Source organism: Epinephelus fuscoguttatus, linkage group LG14 (genome assembly GCF_011397635.1).
Source record: "Epinephelus fuscoguttatus linkage group LG14, E.fuscoguttatus.final_Chr_v1".
Taxonomy (NCBI): Eukaryota; Metazoa; Chordata; class Actinopteri; order Perciformes; family Serranidae; genus Epinephelus; species Epinephelus fuscoguttatus.
This window is the reverse complement of record NC_064765.1, coordinates 37,866,140-37,883,990: the sequence shown is the minus strand read 5'-3', so window position 1 is coordinate 37,883,990 and position 17,851 is coordinate 37,866,140. Positions and strand designations below refer to the sequence as shown.

Sequence of the window (17,851 nt, the reverse complement as noted above, 5' to 3'; positions counted from 1 at the left end):
GTATTTCATCTGTTCCATCAGTTTTTGTCCCCAGATATTTTGGCACATTTTGCATGTTCATTAAATACTACAGGATTTTTTGGGCGGAGGAGGATGTTGAGAAGCAAGATTCATTAGAATTCAATCTGCATTCAACTCCTCCATCGACAGACAGAGAATACAGTATTTTAAGCAGCAATATCATTAAACCTCTCTGGTCAAACCCCTCCTTTCCTTCTAGCTCTCAGTTCTGTGTCAATCAGTGTTTGGCTCATTAATCTTATATCAATCATATTTAATCCCGTTTTTTTTTTTTTTTTTTTTTTTTGCTATTGCTGTTAATTATGCCTGTAACGCTGTTTTTGATTACACACTATGTAATGTGTTGAGTGGGCAGAAGCAGGAGAAGCAAGCCGTCATTGACTGAAACGTATGCAGAAGGCTGCCTGTTGACACCTCAGAGGACCGCTTTCCTTGATTTACCTGTGTCCAAATGAATTCCTGTCCATGCCACATGAAACACAACTCATGAAACAGCGCTGCATTTTCCTAGATTCAAGTGCAAACACACAACAGGCTCATAAAAACGCCCTCCTCTCTCGCACATTCTAATGATGAATAATTTGTGACAGCGCCTCAGTTTTCAAAGATGTGAATTCTGCATTGATTCCTACACTCTCCTCTGCTGTGCTCCGCTCTGCTCAGCAGCGTGCCTGTGAATGGAGAGGAATTTTGTAGCAGCAATTAGATACAGGCCAGCTGCTAAGAGGGTGATGAGCAGCACAAACACACACCGAGATTCTTGGATTAATTAGCATTTCTTTAGCCTGGATACAGACAGAGACACGTGGAACAGGTGGTATCTACATGTCCAGTCAATCTACTACAACCAGACCTGAACTATATCACACATTGAATTATAATGAAAGACATGATTGCAATTTTAGAGCTGACACATTTATGATCTGTAATAAGAAACACTGTTACATTTTTCCTTCACAGGTATGCCCTCTTGTTTTGAGCTGTCAGCACATTGTAGAGACCACACTGTCTACATAATGGATGTAGCTACTGTGACGTCACCCATTGGTTTGTGAACTGTTTTATTGCCTTGAGTTCCGCATTTCAGCTGTCGCCAGATTTTTGTAGCCACAACTGACCATATTTGGACAAGAGTTTGGAGGTGTGGAGGGGTGAGAGGTGGATCTCACTGAGAGGCTGTGGTGATGCCCACAGACAACCTGTTAGTCAAGAGGCTCTGCCCTGTGTACATACAGCTGCAGATGCCTAATCTGGACACATCATCAGTGATGTTCCTGGAGTCTCCTCTCTTAAGCCATAGCCATTTTGAGGCTGTCTCTGCAGCATTGGTGGTATTGCAGATAGCTCTCCTCCTCCTCTCTCCCTTGATGCCCAAACTGCTGTAGGGTCTGGCTAAGGATCAGGCCGCAAATCCCCTACATCCAGCCTCCACCAGGAGGCACCTCGCTCTTGATCCAGCCTGCTGACTGTTGCTGACCAGTCCCATGTACTTGGAGAGCTTCTTTTCAAGGGCCTCTTCCAAGTGGTGTTCCCATGGGCTTGTCAACTCCAGTAGGACAGCCTGCTTGATGGACTCTTGGTAGAAACAAGGACAATGTCTGGTCGCAGGGTGGTAACTGCTATATGGCTGGGGAACTTCAGCTGACGCTCGAGATCGACCAACAATTGACAGTCCCTTACCAAGGTCAGAATGCCTGCAGATGTTCTTTTGGTGGGAGCTGTCTGTTCCCCTGCCCAGATGAAGGTAATGGATTTCTTGGAGGGTCGGTGCCGCTTTGCCCACTCCAGTCCTATGCCGATGGCTTCAGCGATGGTCTTAAGGACCTGGTCATGTCAACATCAGTACTGTCCATCTCCAAGTGCCCTTGTACAGCAGCTAATGATGTGCTCAAGGCTTCCTCGTTTGGAACACAGTGGGCATGTTGGTGACTCTGCTATGCCCCAAGTGTGCAAGTTTGATGGGCTTGGAAACACGTTGTATACTGCCTGGATGAGAAATTTGATGCAGTGAGGCTCAGCTTTCCAAAGCTTGGCCCAGGTCACTTTTCTCTCCATCGCATTCTCCCATCTAGTCCAAGCTCCCTGCTGCTTCATCCCCACTGCCTTGCAGACTCTTGTCTCCTCCATTGCAGTCCTCATCTCGTCCTGAACCAGATGGCGCCATCCCTTCCCTCTGGTGATGTTTGTTTGGGGAGTTGGAAAGGATCCCAGGCCAGTTCTGCCTCGTGTGACCACTCCCACCAGGCTCTTGTGATGCAGCCTCACCTCTGCTTCCTGAACAGCATCCTCTGCCCTCCACTTCCTGCCAGTCCTTACTTGGATCCCTGCCTTGGCCACCTTTGGATCGCTTGAGTCCCTATACTGAACCACTTCCCTGGCTCTTGTCACTTTGAACTCTTCCACCAATGATTTGAAGGGCAGTTGCAGTTTGTTGTTGCATCCATAGAGTACAATGCTGCTCAGGCTCTTTGGCAGATCCAGCCATCTCCTGAGGTGGCTGCTGACCCTCCTCTCTAAGGTCTCAACTACTGAGATTGGGACTGCATAGACAAGGAGGGGCCTCAGGATCCTAGGAAGAATGCTATGCTTGTAGATCCAGACTTTGAACTTTCTGGGTTGGCCTGGATTTCAGCCAGCCATCCAACTCAGTACAGGTCGACTGAATGGATGTTGTGTCCCTGTCAAAACCTTGCCTAAGCTCTTGACTGGCTTCTCTGTGATGGTTAGGATGTCTGTGCCTACGATGGTAAACTGGAACTTGTCTTCCACCCTCCCTTCCCTCAGCACCATGTATCTTGATTTGGCTGGTTTAAAATGCATCCTGGTCCACCCCACCAGCTTTTTGAGCCCCTGCAGAATCCACTGGCAGCCTGGGACTGACTCTGTGGTGACTGTGAGGTCATCCATGAATGCCCTGATGGGTGGTTGCTGTAGACCGGAACTCGTTCTGGGCCCTCTGCACTCTGGTTCAGCAGGCTTGGTGAGCATTTTCATGTCTAGTGAGAACAGCATCACAGAGATAGTGCACGCTGTGATGATGTGACTTCTGGCATCAGACACAGATGAAAAAAGCCATCATTTCACGTCACCGTTATTGTTTAACAGCACCTGGCAGCATCGGGGGAAAACACAGGACAATAATGAATTTTAAGGTGGCAGAAGTCCTATAAGGGCAGGCACAAACAGTTGGGGGATGGGTCCAACACCCACTGACTTTCAAGCAGGAGTTCACTTCCCAAGTGCAAGGTACCCTGGGTGCATTGATTGTTGATATTCTGGGCCGCTCTGTTGACTAAAGCCTCTTACATGCAGGCTCGTCTGTTTTCAAATTACATTTCTGTGTCTACAGTAAATGTACAGTTTGCATACAGTCTCTTTCGAAATAAACACACTATGTTGGTACAAAACCACAAATAGACGTATTTTTCCTTCAACAGAAAATGCACATGTTTTGCCAACACATGCACGTGGTTGGGTTTAGGAAAAAAAACTAGGTTTGGCTTTACAAGTGAGCAGAAGGAATTTGTGTGTAAACTGTTTACAGACGCAGACGGAAATTTATGTGCGTGTCTGCTCCTGCTCCTGACCATTCGTACTGCTTGTGTAAATTTAGTAAAGCACATAAATATTGCTTTTCACTATTGGAAATTACAATTTTAATTCGTATTGCGCTCTGTTATGTACACAATACACAGATGCCTTTGAAACACGTAATCTAAACATGACAAAATATTAAAAATATAACACATTTAGTTAAATTAGGTGGCAATTAGCAGGTTTAATGGTTCATGATTATGAATTATCTATGTAAATCAATTCAACTCCACGTTCTTTCAGCCGGATCACAGCCTCTTCGGCCTCGGTATCTGGGTTCAGCAGGAGCAGCAGGTGGTGGAGCCATGAAGGAGCACGTGCCAGCTGAAAGAATTATTTGAGACAGCACATGTTTTCTGGGGGTTTTTTTTGTGGCTTTTTGATCATTTGATTGAATAAATCTGATTTGAAAAATGTTTAATTTACGTTGTATAAAACAGAGCTTAAGGCTATTAAGATTCAAATAATTTGAAGACGATGCATACAAAACTGCTGTAGGCTATATGTTATCCTTATCATTTGTTAAAATAAATGTTAATAGCTCTACATTCTGACAGCCATCATTGATTTAGAGTTTATCCATTACGCACAAAACATCTCTGGTTTCCCATTCTCACTTCATTCAAAACCCCACAAATGAATTTTCTGTTTGTTTGGTGACCGCTGTATTTTTTTTGTGGGTGCTTATGCGTTTCTTTGCCTCCAGTTTCATATCAAACTGTTTACGCTTCACCTCTGAGATGGTTCTTTTTTACTACGGAGACAACATTAACAGCATCTGTTACCTCCCTCCAGGCCTTCTTTTTGCCTGTCCCCGTCACACCACTACTAAGTGAAGAAAATAAAATGTTTTTTCTTAAGTCCACTTCACCCAAAATTATTTCGATCTCTGCCTCGTAAAAATTCTTTTTTCTGTCTCTCTCTTTCTTTTTTTGTGCCATGACTGACAGGTCAACTGGATGCACCTACACCTCCTTATATGGTGGTCATTGGCTATTCATGGGTGGGGATTTATGCTAATTGCTGATTACCGGGAACGCGCTGTCACTTTATGATGGATTGCATTCATGATCATACACACGTGTTTACGATCAAATCTGAGTTTCCCGCGGCGTTCCTGAATCCGGAGTAGGTTTTTAGTAGCGTAGGCTTTTATGTGCAAATCTACACATGGATTTACCCAATCAGACCCAATGCATGTAACAAGCGTCAGTTGAGATGCCATCTGTGAATGTCCAAAACCGATGCAAGAGGCATACCTAGCTCCTCATACTTTGATGTTTAGGTCACTGACAAAGCAGCAGTATTTAACAAATTGGGATAAGAATGGGTTGAATTCACTCAGTTTTGGAGCCAGTCTCAAGTGGCTATTCAATTAACTGCAGTTTTAGGCTGCAGGTTTTAGCTTGGTACATAAGTAGCTGAACAAAGTCTCTAAAAACAGACTGATGGAGGCTGGGTCAGTGATTTAACTAGAGCATGATCTGCTATATTCAAGCTTCTTAAGATACTCAATGCTAACCAACAATAAAGTTTATGAGGATAAAGGGTGATGAGTGCCATAGAAATTGTAAGGCCTTTTGAGTACATTTTTTGATTTGTGATTTAGTCTTAACAACAGGGCTACAACTATGCTCAGGAATGTTCCACAAACACCAGAGGAGCCTTTCTCACATGATAGACAATAGCCTTCCTTACAACAGTGACCAAGAGCTGGTCACTAAGAGTTGGTCACTGTGTGGGCAACTCTTAGTGACCAGTGGCCAACTGTAATAGGCAAATAATTCCATGTAACTCATACACTGAACATCATTCCTCTAATGCGGTTAACAGAGTTTTGTTCTGGCTGCCTGGGCCCATGCATCTCCACCCCTGCTTCATGTGTACAATGTGTTTCTTGGTGAGGGACATGAGCAGCACATTGCCATGCTGAGGAAGTTGGATTTGTTTCTGCTGAATGCTGATTAGTGCAATTAGAGGCTTTGGTTATCTAGATGGCATTGAAATCTTATTCATGTCGATTGAGATCAGTGTCACAGGAAGAAGCTCAATCCAGCCCTGCTTAAGAAATGAGATTCTTATAAATGCATACATTACTGCCAGCTGTCACTGCGGCCTCTGCATTATGATCATTTATGCATGTCATATCTCATTTTAAAGTAGCTTTTTACATTCATTGATTTAACCAGCTTGCCTGAGTTTGTCCTCTGGGCTTCTTGACAACAATGTCATTTTAATTACTTCTCTCTTAAAAAAGAAAAAGAAAAAATGAATGTCATTTTGTCATCAGTGACACAGTTGGAGGAGGCAGCTGAAGGGTCAGAGAGACATCGTCCTGCTTATAGTTCTACATGTGAGCAGAGCACTGAGGCATTCATTGGCTAAAAGCCACCACCTGACCTCAGAGAGATCAGTGATTTTTGATAAGGACATGCTAATGAGGAAAAATTAGTTGTTATTATATAAACGTATATCAGCATATATGTTTCATATTTTCATTGTGTGTCAGTCTTTTATCAACATTCAGGAGACTGTCCTCACCAGAAAAACAACAGCTTTGGTGATTAGTTCCAAAGTTCAGTGTTCAAACAGATGATACATTTTTGATAAGTGACCTCTTGAGATTGTGAAATATATGATAGAGAAATGGCATTTGGCTAAATGAGGCATCTTTCCCTCTCGGGGGCCATCTGAAGTAATGCCAGTTGCTGGTGTGGCACAGCTGGATCAGCTGTTAGTTGGCTTCAGCAGCTCCATTGTTTCCTTGGAGTTTGTATTTTTACAGTGACATGCAAAAGTTTGGGCACCCCTGGTCAAAATTTTGTTTAGGAGATGAACTGATCTCCAAGTTAATGATGGCACATTTCCTTAATATTTTAAGCAAGATTACTTTTTAATGTCAGTCTTTTCCAGTTTCAAAATAAAAAAAGGGAAAAGGGCCTGGAGCAAATGTTTGGGCATCCTGCATGGTCAGTACTTAGTAGTGTCCCCTTTGACAAGTATCACAGTCTCTAAACACTTTTTGTAACCAGCTAAGAGTCTCTCAGTTCTTGTTTAGGGGATGTTTACCCATTCTTTCTGCAAAAGGCTTCTAGTTCTGCGGGATTCTTGGGTTGTCTTGAATGCACTGCTCTTTGAGCTCTATCCACAGATTTTTAATGATGTTTAGGTCGGGGGACTGTGAGGGCCATGGCAAAACCTTCAGCTTGTGCCTCTTGAGGTCGTCCATTGTGGATTTCGAGGTGTGTTTAGGTTCATTGTCCTGTTGTAGAAGCCATCTTCTCTTCATCTTCAGCTTTTTTTTTTACAGATGGTGTGATGTTTGTTTCTAAAATTGGCTAAAATTTAACTTCCTTCTACCAGTGAAATGTTCCCTATGCCACTGATTCCACAGGACTTGTGTCCAAAAAGTATCAGGCTTGTTTAGATGCTCCTTTGCAAACTTCTGATGCTAAATTTTGCCGTAACGACTCAGGAAAAGTTTTCTTCTGATAACTCTTCCGTGAAGGTCAGGTGTTGCTGCACAGTACAACAGTGCACCACCACTCCAGAGTCTGATGAATCTTCCTACAGGTCTTTTGCAGTCAAATGAGGGTTTTGATTTCCCTTTCTAGCAATCATATAAGTAGCTTTCTTGAAAAGTTTTCTTGGTCTTCCAGACCTCAACTTGACCTCCACAGTTCCTGTTAACTGCCATTTCTTAGTTACACTACAAACTGAGAACGCTGTGCTATCTAAGTTTACTCCTACTTTGTGGCCATCAGTTATTTCAGTTTTCAGAGTGCTAGGCAGCTGTTGAGAGGAGCCCATGGCTGCTGATTGTTGGGACAAGGTTTCAGGAGACAGAGTATTTATAAAGCTTTCCTAACATTGACTGTGCCCCTTTCCTTTTTTCACTCTAAAATTGAAACAAAAATAATACACCAAACTTGAAAAGCATGTTTCATCTTTAACCTCTTGGAGATCAGTTAATCTTCTACTCACTTAACTATTCACAGTAAAACTGATTTTCACCAGAGGTGCCCAAACTTTTGCATGCGACTGTACATATGATGTGCAACTGTCTGAAATATAAATATGGGAGCATGGTTACACAGCTCATACTGCCTTATACTGCTACTGATTTAATCCATGCTTACAGCATCTTAGCAGTGTTGTTCTGTCAGTTGTTCGGCACACCACTTCAGTCAAAACCAAATTATCTCAACTACTGAATGAATTGACAGAGAATAAGGTAGATACATGCTTTCCCCAGAGGATGAATCCAATGACTTTGGATATCCCCTGTCTTTCTCTCTAGCTCCACCAGCATTTTGACATTTATCATATTGACTGAACTATCTCATCAGCTATTAGATGGGAGCAATAAAATGAATGAGAATGTGGCCAAAACAGTTACTGCACTCAAATTCAAAATACTGCCGTGAGTGATGTCCGCCCCCCTTCCCCTACAGATTCGAGGTTGCTGGACAGCGGCACACTGGAGACTGATTTGTTTGCCCACAGGCGGCTGCCGTGGCAAGGCCTCGTCGCCGCGTCCTTGATCTTCGGTTTTCCAGCTGACCGTTCGAGCAAGTCCGGCTTCTCTGCTGATAACACTGCTGCCGGGATACAGCTGAGGAGGAGCCGGCTGCTAATGCTATGTACTGGGACACTGCTAACGCTGCTGCTAGGATACAGCTGAGGAGGAGCCAGCTGATAATGCTATGTACTGGGACACTGCTAACGCTGCTTGCCGTGCTGCTGTAGCTCAGTCGTAACTGTAACTGATGCTGAGACTCGACTGACTGCGTGACTGGTAGACGGCGGTGGGTGGCGCAACAGGCCAAAAAACAAATTCAAAACATAAACATGATTTGCAGACTGCAAAAAAACTTTTTAGATGCAAATATTCTGGCTGTACTATTGTAGTCGCTGAGATCAGTATGTTATATGAACATTATTCCTTAGTCTCTGTGACATGTTAGGATGATTTTATGCTTATTTGCTTTAGATTTCTTACATATAGCTCCTTTAATCCTTAACTTCTCATGCAGCAAAATCATCTCGTCATAATTTCACTTTGTACAGTATTACGGTTTATGACCGAATACCTGAAAAATTTATATCATTCACATCAGCCTCAACTGTACTGTATGTTCTGTGCCAAGTAGCAAATGTTTGCATCCTAACAATGTATGGTGGAACATATTAAACATGCTACCTTCTTAGCACTAGCATGTTAGCATTGTCATTGTAGCAGTCTTACAGAGCTGCCAGCATGTCTAAGGACTCTTGTTTATTAATGTCTTCCCACATGACAAAACAGAATGTGAAATATTAGTCAGGTCATTAGAATGGACAGTTTGATAACTACTGAGACATGCAGTGCAAATTATTCATTTATATTATTGTTATAGCTAAAATATGCCAGAATTTATAGAAACAATATTGAGTCTAAATGTTTTAGAAAAAATACATATAATAGAAGCACACATCAGAATAGTTTCAGTGATGGTTGGTATGCAGCATCACATGTCACTGAATGGAAATTGTTCAAACTGACAATTAAAATGTGTTTATTGCTGGAAGACAATAGGCATGATAGAACTGGTAAACTGGAATGCTCTTAATAAAATAATTAAAAATAAAATGAAATAATGATATACCTACTTCTTTTTCCGTTCATATACAGTATACCCACCTATCAACCAAAAAGCCACTGGAATATATAGGACAGTATACCCACTTCTTCTTGTGTAACCTATCTATCTACCTAAGGTAGAGCAGGTTAAAAAAGGGGGAAATTACACATGACTGAAGAATGTTTTTTTATTTCCTTTCTTAAACAGGCCTATAATTCACATTGATCTACTAGATGGGGAATCAGACAAAACATAACATCTAAAAGCTGGAAGTGATACAATAGCTGTTTTTTTTCTAGTTCCAATAGAAAGACGGGATTTGTAGTGTTACTGTTTATTGTTGCTTTGTTTCAGTCTGGTTAAATCAATGAAACAGGACTTTTACCCAGGAGGCTGCTGGGGCTGTGAAGTTTGATGAATTCAAATTTGACTGATTCAAAATTAACCTAAAACACACATTAAACATGGATTAATGGCAACAATTTCAAACCAAAGTACACACATTGGCTTTATAAAAACTTACAAGGTTCACAGACAAAACACTTGTCCTTTGCTTGACACATTTCCCTCACAAATACTACATGCTAACATTATTAGAACAAGCCTATCACATTTTACATCATGTAGATTAGTCAAGCAGTGAGCAGAGTTCTTCTCTACTCATAACAGCAACATATAACAAAGGTAACATTACAATGTTTGTCTCCATCTCAACAGACAAGGTTCACAGACAAAACAACTTATAATAGGCACGTTTTCCCCACAAATACAGCATGCTAATATTATTAGCATTAGCCTATGATTTTTTACATTGCATAAATTAGCCTAGTGACAGCAACTTAAAATGCTATTTTGTATGAGGGGTTTATCATCTTGGCGGCACGGTGGTGTGGTGGTTAGCACTCTCGCCTCACAGCAAGAGGGTTCCTGGTTCAATCCCGGATGTGGGAGCCCTTCTGTGTGGAGTTTGCATGTTGTCCCCGTGTCAGCGTGGGTTCTCTCCGGGCACTCCGGCTTCCTCCCACAGTCCAAAGACATGCAGATTGGGGATTACGTTAATTGATAACTCTATATTGTCTGTAGGTGTGAATGTGAGCGTGAATGGTTGTCTGTCTCTATGTGTCAGCCCTGTGATAGTCTGGCGACCTGTCCAGGGTGTACCCTGCCTCTCACCCGATGTCAGCTGGGATAGGCTCCAGCCCCCCCGCGACCCTCAAGAGGATGAAGCGGGTAGAAGATGGATGGATGGATAGATGGATGGTTTATTTGGATGGTTTATCGTCTTCACAATTTTTGAAAACTAAAGTGTCATATCTGTGAAATATAAGTAAATAAAAGCTGTGTTTCCTCCAAGGGGACATTGCACATTTTAGGTTTATTTTGAAACAAGACTGTATGGATTTAATGAGCAGACACTGCAAGTTTTCTTTGAACATGGAACTTTATTTTGAAAGACACTATGCATGTAAGGACTTGGAACTGACATGCTGTCCCTGAACTTCCAAAAGTGATGCCAGAGGGGTACCTAGGGTGCTAAAGTTTGACATGTAGGACCACTGACAAAGTGTTGGCATCTGACGAGTTGGCAGACAGAATGTGTTAGCCTGACATGTTGTCCTGCCAACAGAAGCATACGATCATGTGAATCATTTAGGAAGGCAATGAAAAATAATGAAATCATGTTTATTCTGTCATATACTGTATTGTCTTGTTTAGCAGAATGTCAAAGATCCTGTATGTTTCAGCTTTCTCTCTGAAACAAAGTGCCATTACACCATGATTCCACTACAACAGGCTTGATGTGAAATTGTTTTGTAGTGACAGGCATATATAACACTCACCTCCCTCTGTATCTGACACACCTGAGTGGCTCTCCCTAATCATGGCATGTCATGGAAAGGCAAACTGTAGCAAGCCAGATCAAAAGCACACAAGCAACTTTTACTCCCTCAAACTTTAAATTGAGCGTGAAAAAGCCTGGCTCGCTGGAGCAGATAGCATCAAGGCTGAGCAGTTTTCACTGCCCATGTCCCATTTAATGCTGCTCTCATCTCCCATATTTGTTTTTGCCTTGTTAAAGTAGCCATCTGTGAAGATAGGGGTCCTTGTAAAAGCGCACAGCAATATCTAATGATGTGGCCGTCTAAAGCAAGACACGCAATTTCATTTGTCTTGCTCTGGTTTTACATGACATGTAGTTTATATTCATATCAGTTGTTTAAACACATAGTAAGTAGATTTATGTCAGGAGATACTGGCTTGTGTTTGGTTTGGTGAATTGTTGGCATTCTGAGATGTAGTTCTTATTACTTAAGCATAAAACATTATTTGAGCTCTGCATTTGGGTCTGTTTAGTACTGTAAATACTGGGTCTGGGTCTTATGATGACAATACTTTTTGGTACAAACAAGACAGTTTTATCAGCTGTCTTGGAGCAGAATGACTACAATCACTGATCATAGACCTTTATTGTAGATCTGATGACTCTATAAAAACTAAAGGCCTTAGTACGCTTCAAACGAAGTGCCAGTCAGATCCTCTGACAGCATCTGAACCCACTACCCCCACATCTCTCCAATAACAGATCAAGGGTCGCATCTGAACACTGTCCTTGTGTGCAGAAGTGTAAAAAGAAAGGGGATATGAACTTTAACTCTCTCCATCTCTCTTTTTCATTTGACGCAAGAATGAACAGCCAGAGTGCAACACCATGAACGCTTTGGTGGGAAGACTGCCCAAATGTGTGTACCCAGTAGTGCAATTCATGTCAACACTACAAAGACACACAGAAGACATAGAATTCTTAGAAAAAGTTTTAGGACGCAGTGGGACGACTGCAGGCTTTCGGTCCTACCCATAAGTAAAGCCAAGTGGCACAGCCTTCAGACACTTATCACAGCCTTGTGTTGCATACTGAGCTGCCAAAGGAATTTTGTAGCTAGGCTTAAGCAGTCACTGCACAATAGTAAGTGGTTTTACAGTATGAAGCTGATTGATGCTGATCATGTGATAGTAGCTTGAAGGAGCACTATGGAAAATTTCAGACGTATGAGTTGTCTGGACACTGTTCTCAGCATCAAGATGGCTGAGTGCAGCTAGGGCTGCAACAAATGATTATTTTCATTGTCGATGAATTTGTCAAATTTCTCAAGTAATCTATTTGGTCTATAAAATGACAGAGAATGGTGGAAAATGCTCAAGATGAAGTCCTCAAATGTCTTGGTTTGTCCACAACCTCAAAATATTCAGTATACTGTCACATAGAAGTAAACACAAAATATTCACATTTTCAGAGTCCCTCCATTTAAACACGACAGACTGAAAATTTTGTTTATACCTTCCTGTTGCTAAACCAAAATCAGTGTGCTGCTAATAAAGATCTGAATCTAGTCTGAATCTAAGGGTATTATACAATGTGCTCCATGGTCATGACTGTTTGGTGTGTTTTTTATGGCTATGCGCTGTTTGTAGAACTGTATGTCTAATTTGTGTGTGAACTTCTTGGCACTGTCTGAGGACACTAAATTAATTTCAGTGTAAACTGACAAAGTTGTATTGTACTGTATGGTATGAAATCGTAGTGTATGGTATTGTACGGTATGGTATCGTTTCGTACCGTACCAACTCATCAAATACAGCAGCTTGTACAGTGTCCAAACACTTTAAACTATCACACTCTAGGTCCCCATTTAGTGTCAGTTTTGGACGTGTCAGTTTCCCAGGCAGTTTCTGATTGTTACATGCCACGGTGTCTCTCATTCAGTATTCATTCTCCACAATAAAAAAATGTCAGAAGGAACTAACAGCACCTGATTTTTTTTCCTATGGAGAGCAAGAAAGGCCCTGATGGCACTGAAGTCACAGAGCTCATGGGGTGTCCAAAAAGGAAAGGGTTCTTTCTCTGAGGAGCATGAATGTGCTGAGTAAATTCCAAACAATATAGTCATTAGTTATTGAGACACTTTGTCATGGACTAAAGTGTCAAGTGAAAATCTTGGCCTAATGGTGAGACAACACAAAACCTTTGGAGCTCACTGCAATTATTGGGACTGACCATGCTGAAGTCACATATGTTCAAAACTATGTTTATTGCTTTCAGTCATACTGTCAAGTGATCACGGGGTCCAAAGTGTTGAACCTATGGCTAGATCTCACCACCTTGCAGGGTAAAAACATTTCAGGAGTAACCTATAGTGCCTGTGTGCTTCTCTTCATGTGGTGAAATGGGTCAAAAGAAGACTTTTTATAAAAGCTTACTGTGTAATTTCACCATCAGTTGTTCAATCTGTTTGAGGTTGATGCAAATGTGTAATAGTTGAAATTCAATTTTTTTTTAAATCCACACCAAATGCCAACTTGCCAATCCTTACTGTGAAGCTGGAACAAAACTGTGCTCTATTCCTTCACCTGACCAAAAATTTTTTTTTTTGTTTTTTTCCCCAAAACCAACTCTGCCTCACACTTACAGACTGACACTACCAGTGTCTGAGCAGCTCCATTTGAACAATTCAGGGATGAACTACCTTGCTCAAGGGTACATCAGCCATAGGTACTTCTCTGATCGTTGCATAGAAATGCTTTTTCAGTCTCCCCTAATTAGATCCGTTTGGAGTGGTCAATCAAGGATACACCTCCATATTTTATTTGTGAATTAGATTACAAAGTAGCTCTTCCTGATTGTAACCGAGGTAACTAAAGCTGCGTAAAATTTCATGATGCAGAGTTGCAAAAAATGTAAACAGACTATAAACTTAAAATCAGGCTATAGGTGTAAATCATTGTCTTTTCTTTTATTTTGTTTTTTTGTAAAGTTTTGTAAAGTGTATTGATTTTGTAGGTCATGAACATACAAAGAACACATACAAAACACATGCTCCACCTTTAAATACAGTTAAAAAAATTAGAAAAAAGCCAGTGACAAAGGATTAACCTTAATCCTACCAACATATTTTACATACAGTAGCTACTGACTGGGGTCCCCAGGGACCCCAAGAATAAATTACTGTAGGGAACAACCATTATAGCAAAATGTTAACTTTTAATAATAGTGATAGCAACCTCAGTGTGCTTAATATCATATATGTTATAAAATTATAACAATGAAACATTCCGAGCAAAATGTAAATAAATTAATGGTTAAGAAAAAACAAAGAATATATTAAATTAAAAATAACTATAATTAGGTAATTCAAAAAGAAAGTAGGAAGAGGAACATAATGTTTTGTTACTGACGTCTTGAAGACACACTTGCACTAAAGGTCATCATTTAACTCTGGCTTCTCTTTATGTAGACCAGAAATGGCTGCCAGGATTCGTAGAATTTGCTGGATGAACAAAGTGTGCGCTTAATTTCTTCTAATATCATATAGTATCCCTGATCTGCTGCATATGAGAAGGAGGGATAGCATCTTTCCATTTTAGAAGGATCAAATGCCTAGCAAGGAGCGAACACAATGCTAAGAGGTCAGTAGGTTTGTTTTGCCTTCTTCTTCTTTGGGTGATGGACCTTATAGGTGACTGGGCCCATTTTGCGGGTGATGATGTATGGTCCTTGTCACTTTGCCAGGAGCTTGCTGTTGGAGGAAGGGAGAAGCAGCAGAACTTTCTGGCCAGGTTGGAACCCTCTTTGCCGAGCCTGTTGGTCATACCACGTCTTCTGGCTTTTCTGGGCCTCACGCAGGTTGACTTCTGACTCCTCTTGGTATCTTGCCAGCTGATCCCTCGTCTTAAGCACAAATTGCACCATCCCCCTGTCGCTTGGATTGGTAGAAGGGGCCTCCCAGCCCTTTCAGAGCAGATCCAGTGGTCCCTGTACATCCCAGCCATACAGCAGCTCAAAAGGGGAGAAACATGTTGAGGCCTGAGGAGCTTGTCGGTAGGCAAAGAGCAGGAATGGCAGCCAGTGGTCCCAGTCCTTGCCAGTGTTGTCCACAAACTTTTGGTTGAACCTTTCGACGGGGCCATCAGTCTGTGGTTGGTGTGGCGTGGAAAACAGTTGCACCAAAATACGTAGGACCGTGGGAGCAGTGATGGTGCACAGGGAGAAAGCTTCTGAGAAACAGGTGGCATAGTTGCACACGACCAAGATGTACTGGTGACCCCCGCTGCTTTTCACCAGTGGACCCACAATGTCCATAGCAATCCTGCAAAATGGAGTGGAGATGACAGGGAGTGGCTGCAAAAACGCTCTGTCAGACTTGCGGACAGTGCATGTTTTCTGACATGTGGGGCATGTGGCACAATATCTCTGAATGTGTACACGGAGGGCCAATAGTAATGTGAACTGATATGCAAGTAGGTTTTGTGGTGGCCAAGGTGTCTGGCCCATGGGAGTGTGTGTGCTAGGTGCATTACAAGTGTTCTATAATTTGCGGGAATTACAAGACGTCTGTGGTTATCATCAACTGCATACAACACATTCTTATCAACAATGAACCTAAGGTTCATACTGTCTCCTTATTTAGAATATTTTAAGGTTTTCTTATATTCAGACAGAACAGGATGTAAGGAGATGTGTTCTACCTGCTTGACACTCCAGTCTTCCTCAGAAGCATCATCCGACATGCTGCTGACATGTCATATATCAGCTGGTAGGCCTGACAGACCAATCAGCGTCTGTCAGGCCTACCCCGCCTCCCGCGACGTTGTTCGTTTTCTGGAGTAGGGAATCCCAGGTATGCGAGAGGGTGTATGCCCCCTCGTCCTGGTTGATGGTGCCGCTTGCCCGCTTCCTGATCTCAATTGCCTCTTTTATCCAACGTTTGAATGTATTGGTCTCTGATTTGATTATTTTGCTCCTGTCCCAGTCCATGATGTGGTTATTTCTTCTGCAGTGATCTGTGATGGCTGATTTGAGGTTTTCCTGTTGAGATCAGGAAGCGGGCAAGCGGCACTATCAACCGGGACGAGGGGTTGTACACCCTCTCGCATACCTGGGATTCCCTACTCCAGAAAACGAACAATGAAGCGGGAGGCGGGGTTGGCCTGACAGACTCTAATTGGTCTGTCAGGCCTACCAGCTGATATATGACACGTCAGCAGCACGTCGGATGATGCTTCTGAGGAAGACTGGAGTGTCAAGCAGGTAAAACACATCTCCTTACATCCTGTTCTGTCTGAATATAAGAAAACCTTAAAATATTCAACAATAAACCTTTCCTTCCCCACACAATTCCCCTCTTTTTTGCCTACCACCTTACTAAAAAGGGGTTTCAGAGTTTCATCCTCCCTCTGTAGCACAGAAATGTTATAAGGCACCTCTCACATTTTGTTGGACAGCACACTCTCAGATTGTGTTAGTCTTAGCTGCTTCTCAAAGCAGTGTTGGCGATGAGATTTTTTTGGCCCCTTTGCGCCACCCTCACACAGACTACTGTCAAGGTCTGGGAGTGGTTGGACACCAGCTTGCACCTGGGCTCAAGTAATCACAGGACAAGAGACATTCACCCCCTCATTTTCCCTAGAGTCTGTTCCCACTGGCAGTTCTTTTTAATGTAGCAAGTCCATGAGTACAGATAAGTCCCAACCCAAGATGGCATCTACGGGTAAGTTGGCCACCACCCCAACAGTTACAGTTCAGTCAGCTTTGGGAAAAGGATGATTATCCCCATGAACACACAAAATGTCTGCTTGCCTGCTGTAATCCACACTGCCAACTGGCACCAGGCTTTGCTTGACCAGAGACATGAAACTACCAGTATCCAGCAGGGCAGTAACCTGCTGGCCATTGATTGCACAGTTTTATAGCGCTGAACTCTTACTTCCTTATCACCAGTGGGCCCCACCTCAGGTCGGGGTGCATACCACGCACCCATGACCTTAGCTTTATGTATGGGACACACAGAAGCTTTGTGACCTGGCTGCTGGCAATAAAAATAAACAAGGTCCTTACCGGATGCTTGTTGGTTTGGGACAGTGCTTCAGGTACCTGGAAGCTCCTGGTTGTTGTCTCTCTTTGTCGGCCTGGACTGGGGTGGTTGAAGTCCTGGTTGGTTTGCTGCATTGGTGAAGCGCGTAGCTGGTCCTCCTTTGCAAGCGTTGAGATACTGTACAGCCAGCTTGGCAGCCCCCGATCCCTCCATTGGCTCATACTCTTTCACCCAGGTCCTCACCTCAAAGGGGAGTACTTGCAGTAGTTGTTCCAAGATGATAGTCTCACTGATCTCCCCCTTGGTGTGCTGCTCTGGTTGAATCCAATACTGATAGAGGCCCTTAAGGTGGTGGTAGGTAGCAGTATGATACGCAGACAGATGGCGTCAGTTAATAACGTGGTGGACAGCACCTGTTGCAGCAACACATTCCACTCTGACCTCGTCACATATTGACATTTGGTCATTGACTTTCCACATCAAGATATGACGTGCAAGGTACCCTGGGTGCATTGGATGTTGATGTTCTGGGACCCCATGTCAACTTCAGGCTGTTACATGCATTGTCTGTTTTTCAAAATACACTTCCGTTTTCATAAGAAATAAGTCAGTGGTTGTTGGTCCCATCCGCCACCTCTCCTTTCCGCCCTACTTAGACTTCGGCTGCCGTAACTTTCGTTGTTGTCCTGCCACATTTTACCCTGATGTCACTGGGTGCTGTTAAACAATAACAGAGACCGGCCA

The 17,851-nt window shown here is 42.6% G+C and overlaps 1 pseudogene; it reads right to left on the bottom strand.

Annotated features, from left to right (window-relative positions):
- Nucleotides 1-1,186: 1,186 nt before the first annotated feature.
- LOC125901426 (uncharacterized) lies at nucleotides 1,187-14,985 on the bottom strand (annotated as a pseudogene).
- Between the last annotated feature and the right edge of the window lie 2,866 nt (nucleotides 14,986-17,851).